Source organism: Schistocerca cancellata, chromosome 7 (genome assembly GCF_023864275.1).
Source record: "Schistocerca cancellata isolate TAMUIC-IGC-003103 chromosome 7, iqSchCanc2.1, whole genome shotgun sequence".
Classification (NCBI taxonomy): Eukaryota; Metazoa; Arthropoda; class Insecta; order Orthoptera; family Acrididae; genus Schistocerca; species Schistocerca cancellata.
The window spans coordinates 378,530,115-378,536,114 of record NC_064632.1 but is presented as its reverse complement, the minus strand read 5'-3'; positions in this window follow the sequence as shown (position 1 = coordinate 378,536,114).

Sequence of the window (6,000 nt, the reverse complement as noted above, 5' to 3'; positions counted from 1 at the left end):
GACATCTTTAACCCAGAATGAGATTTTCACTCTGCAGCGAGTGTGCGCTGATATGAAACTTCCTGGCAGATTAAAACTGTGTGCCGGAGCTACCCAAGCACGACTCACGCCCAGTCCTCACAACTTTAGTTCCACCAGTACTCCGTCTTCTACCTTCCAAACTTTACAGAAGCTCTCCAGTTAGAGCACTTGCCTGCGAAAGGCAAAGGTCCCGAGTTCGAGTCTCGGTCCGGCACACAGTTTTAATCTGCCAGGAAGTTTCATATCAGCGCACACTCCGCTGCAGAGTGAAAATCTCATTCTGGAAACGTCCCCCAGGCTGTGGCTAAGCCAAGTCTCCGCAATATCCTTTCTTTCAGGAGTGCTAGGTCTGCAAGGTTCGCAGGAGAGCTTCTGTGAAGTTTGGAAGGTAGGAGACGGGCTACTGGCGGAAGTGAAGTTGTGAGGACGGGGCGTGAGTCGTGCTTGGGTAGCTCAATGTTAGAGCACTTCCACGCGAAAGGCAAAGGTCCCGAGTTCGAGTCTCGGTCCGGCACACAGTTTTAATCTGGCAGGAAGTTTCATCTTTAACCCACTTTACACCTCATATGAGCTTCTGTACTGTGGCCTTCTTTTCGCATGTCGTCACCTGCTGCTTAAAGTGCCACGAAGTCCGAGGGTGACTTCGCAGGGCTCCACGCGTTTTCAGCATTACAGAGGAAGGTTGTAGGCATTTGTGAGCAATACTTTCAACGTATGAATTACAATAGGAGACAATTATCGTTTTTTTTCGAAGTGTAGCAGGCGGAAGGCTCGTGTTCATATCTCGATTGGCGCTTGGCGTTTTCGAACCCCAAATGCAAATGTTGTGCCAGTTAACCTTCCCTGTTGTGTGGAACGCTGTTCCGTCAAGCATATTTCCTAGACAGCTGGGATTTTGCTTGATCCGGCCTCGTACCCCAGTAGTAAATTCGTGGCGAAGCTACAAGTTGTTTCGTTCAATTCTTGCACAATCGGAATTTCGTATGCGTGCAACCGAAGTCGCGTATCCTACAACTTTTGAACAGTCGAGAGATGGATGTACACGTATTAGCTCTTGAAACTGTTGAAGATTTTCTTTAGAAATTCTCGCTAATTTCCCCTTTCATTTCATCAGATGGGCATTTTCTGCCAGAACCTGTTCATCTGGTTACACTCCTAATGGTCACGAATTTTCCATACCAAAACTCGATCGCCTTAGTCTCTGGTGGCGCACGCTGAAATTCACGTCGGAAATGTCTTTCTTCAGAGATGGGTAATTCCGTTTCCGCATAGCACACCATAAATTTGCGTGTGTCTTGAGTTGCATTCATTTCTGGTAATTATTTAGCGCTTGGAATCAAACAAGAGGAATCGTTTCAGAGAAAAAGCGCACAGAACTATGAAGTGACGTAACATGATGCCACAACCCTCAAGTATCCATGTCTCATAGTACTTTTTTGTTTTAAATTGTTTTTGGGAATCAAGCGGTTTTCATGTGGACACCCCGTAGTATAAAACTGGGAAGGACAGCAGCGATGATAAATTCTTGTCCGCACCTGTGAAGAGTTGCGTGCCAACGTGGTTGTGCTGCTGCCAGCAATGCATCACTCCTGCCTGGCGGTGCTTCCTCTGTCCTCCCTTTCTTTGCCGCCCTCTCTCCCTCTCCTGCTTTCTGCAACCTCTCACGAGACACGGCCCGGCGACACGCGCCACTCCACTGATTACCTCCTCTTTCCGGAGTGGGCTACCGGGTCCTCGGGGCGGTGACTTTCGGAAATAATGACTCTCTCGGGGAAGAGCATTACGCCGCTTTCGTTTTTCTCGCACTACCCAACACTGAGTGCTCCTGAGAAGCAGGACAGAGTAGGGGCCTTGTTTACTCTGTGCCTGTGGGATAAAGACACGAAACATACGCTCTGAGTGCAAAACAATCGCTGACACAGCGGCGTCCGTTATATTGTATAAGATACCCCCCATCTTGCGAAATGGAACTTGCATATTCGTACAATTTGAGAATAATTATTTACGCCCTGAAATCATCATCAGATATCTGCTCTATTAGCAGGTCCTTTGCCTCTCCATTTTCTGCGATCCATTGCTTCCTTCTTAAGGCTGCTGTATGTTGTACCGTCGATCATGGCATCCATTATCTGTAATCTCTTCCTTCTTCGCTTCCTTTTTCCTTCTACATAACCTTCTAAAACTGTTTTTATCAGTCCGTTATTCTTTCTTAATATATATGCCCGATCCAATTTCTTTTTCTTCTCTTTATTACATCTAGTAACTGTCTTTTCTCTCCCACTCTTCTCAATACCTCTTCATTTTTTACTCTGTCCATCCAACTTATTCTTCCATCCTCCGCCATGTCCAGATTTCAAAAGCTTCCAGCCTTTCTCTGTCTGTATTCCTCATAGTCCATGTTTCAGTGTCATATAGAAACTCCATACAAGACATTTTATGAGTCTCTTCATGAGTTCTCTGTCCAGACTGCTGCAGAAAATTCTCCTTTTCTTATAAAACTCCTCTTTTGCCATTGCTATCCGTGTTTTAATTTCTGTGATGCACTTCCAGTCGGTGTCTATCCTGCTTCCAAGATACTTAAAATTTTGCAACTGTTCTAGTATTTTTCCATTCAGTATAATTTTTATTTCCTTATTTCCTCCTAGTGCCAATACTTTTATTTTATTTGTGTTAATTTTCATCCCATATTTTTTTCCGTTACTTTCAATGTTGTACATCAAATCCTGTAATTCTTTTTCCCCTGTGGCTAGAAGGACCATGTCATCAGCAAACCTCAAACACCCTACTCTTCTTCCTCCAATTTCTACGCCTTTGTCATCTAATGAGCATTGGTCAATCATATTTTCCAAGTAGAGGTTGAAAAGAGTAGGTGATAGACAGCATCCTTGTCTTACTCCTTTTCCTAGTCAGAGCCAGTTTATACTTTCTCCTCTCACTTTAAATGAAACTTTTTGATTAAGATATAAGGAGTTTACAAGTCTTCTGGTTTTCCAGTCCACTCTCTTTTCCCTCATTATAGTCGCCAGCTTGTCCTAAACCACATTGTCAAATGCCTTTTCTAGATCGATGAAGCACATATATAGGACTCATCCTTTTTCAATAAACCTTTCTCCCAAGATTCGTAGAAGCCCTATTACATCTCTGGTGCCCGTATTCCGTCTAAAGCCAAACTGCTTCTCGCCAAGATTCTCCTCCATTACTTTTTCAAGTCTTTTATTAATTATTCTTAACATCACTTTGGCTGCATGTGAAATGAGGCTGATTGTCCTGTGGTCGCTGCATTTCTTGGTTCCTTGTTTTTTCGGTAGTGGAATCATTACTGTTGTCAGAAAGTCCTCAGGCCACTCACCACTGTCATATATTTTATTACATAATCTCAATATTTCTCTTATTCCATCTTGGTTCAAGCATTTTAATTTTTCTCCCGGTATCGTATCTCTACCTACCGCTTTGCCATTTTTCATTGTAGCTATGGCAGAGTTTACTTCTTCCATTATGATGGTTGGTCCTTTCTCGTCATCACTTACACTTTTTTGTGATTCAAGTTCCTGAAATACACGCCCTAAATTAATAATGAGTTTTAAAAAAACAACGTGTTCCGATTAGAACAGTCATTGGGAAACGGAGCTTACGCAAAAGCGCAACAAACAGGGGAAATATAATGACTGTGTTTCAGACATATTATTAGACTTGTCCAAGGTTTCTGACTCTATTGTCTATAAAATACTGCTAAAAAAACTAAAAACGCTAGGTGTAAGAGGAATAGCGCAGAAGTGGTTCCGGTCTTAACTATAAAGCAGAGCGCGAAGGATATAGTCTACACATCTGCTGATGATAGGTTTTTACTAAAATAGTTATCAGACAAGTAACACATGAACATACATGGTGAGTCAGGAGGAAAGGTACATGTTTTGACGGGTGATAGCATCACTGACTCTGAACAAAAAATTAGATGTGGACATATGCCCTGTTCCGAATGGTTTCCGAGATAGAACACTTTTAACGTACATTTCTATTTATTTTCTGTGTTATTCATTGTCATTGTTTACAACGTACCACAGTAAAATATAGGAAGTTGAGACGAATAATTTGATACAGGACGCTTCTGGTCTATCAAGTTGGAAAACTACCTCAAACTGGCCTACAAAAAGTAACTAAGCTACAGCGCACGCGCGTCGCGCGAGATTTTCAATATTATAGCGACCTCTCCGCGCAAACTGTTAGTCCTAGACAAAAAATAAATAGGATGTTTTTTGTAGCAAATTTAATTTTGATTGTGTAGTGAGATATGTTTTCGTTGGAGTGTGCTGTTTTCGAGTTATTAAATAATACGTACAAAAGTGATCTTAAACTTTTCCACTAGATTTTGCAGGTGTATCAACAATTCTCGGTGCAGTAAACTTTATTACAACAGCAATTAATAACGATCAGAAAGTATAACTTTAGACCAAACACCTTTATTTGTTTGGTTTGTAGCTATTACAGGTGTTTTTCTTGTTCTTTCACTTCCAGTTCTATCTCGGATACCATTCGCAAAAGGGCATATGCCCATATGAATTTTTTTTTCAGAATCACTAATGCTATCGCGTCTCAAAGCATGTACCTTTCCTCCTGACTCACCCCGTATGTTTTCCTCGGAGCATTGTATTGGATCCAGTTCATTTCTTGATATATATCAATGACTTTCCACATAATATAAGACATGGAGGAAAGTTCTCTTCGCTGAGGACAGCAACATCATAGTCACTGATGAAATGCTCCTATTATAGAAATCAAATCAAACCCTCAAGAATTTCTATGCGATAAACTGACGTTGAACGTAACGACAAAGAACAGTATGCACTTCAGATTAGCAGTTAACGTGGTATGAGCACCCAATATACTGGAAAAAACAATTTATCAGCACATTATGACCTTAGGGTCTTATAATCAATCTGTTAACAACTAATGTCCTGTATTGACACACTATTCCTACATACACTCAGTTCTTAGGTATGGGTTTCTTTTCTGGGGACGAAAGGTACGAAACATGGACGCCATTTTTACTAAGAAACTGAAGAAAAATTGGCCATAAGAATAAAACCTAGAGGTGGTAGTTGGGCTCATTGTAAACAGGTATTTATAAAACGTGGCCACCCTTACTGCAGCAAGTGTGTACACCTACCAGTGTATGACGCATGTCAGGGACAACATTGCTGAGTACTCCACTAACAGTTTCTATACGTAACCCTGGTAAAAGAGCCAGTATTAAGTTTGATTTACCATGGGAAAACAAACAAAAAGCTCAGAACAGTATTTTCTATCAGAAAATAATAAAATTACATAACAAATTGTCCAAGGAAATGAAAGACACTACTAAAGTATATCTGTTCAAAAAGACAGCTAAAACTTTCTTCATAAATAATGCATACTACACAATTAAAGGTTACTTTAAGGACTCAGAGTAGACGGAAATAATGAAAGGCTTAAATATAACACTGTGTCGCATTTCAATACATGATTGATTCCACTTTTTGCATGCATCGGGATGGCAGTTATGTCTTGCTGGTGCAGGTTTTTTGTTTCTTCGGCTAGTCAGAGGGAAAGACGGGATGGAAGCATGGGGAATACTTGAACATTGGTGGCCCAGAACTTGATTGTCCGTACAAGCCGTAGTTTTCGCAAGGGGCATTGCGGCGTCTTCATGACACAGCAGACATCAGCGGCAGCCCTTAGCGTGTACGGCGTTGAAAAGAAAAACCATAATTTTATATTATTAGTGAGTAAATCAAACGAAATTGTATAATGAGTGATCAAAAGTACCCGTTCGAAAACTGTACAGTCCAGAATCGGTATGCCAGTCAGGCAATATCGACGTGCTCGTGGAGGCAATCATCCGAACGACGCACAAGATTGAAGACACCATTTTGCTAAAACATCGTGTCCTGCTGCGTGAAGAAACCCGTAAATGCGTATTGCACGCCCTCTTCAGAAAGTAAT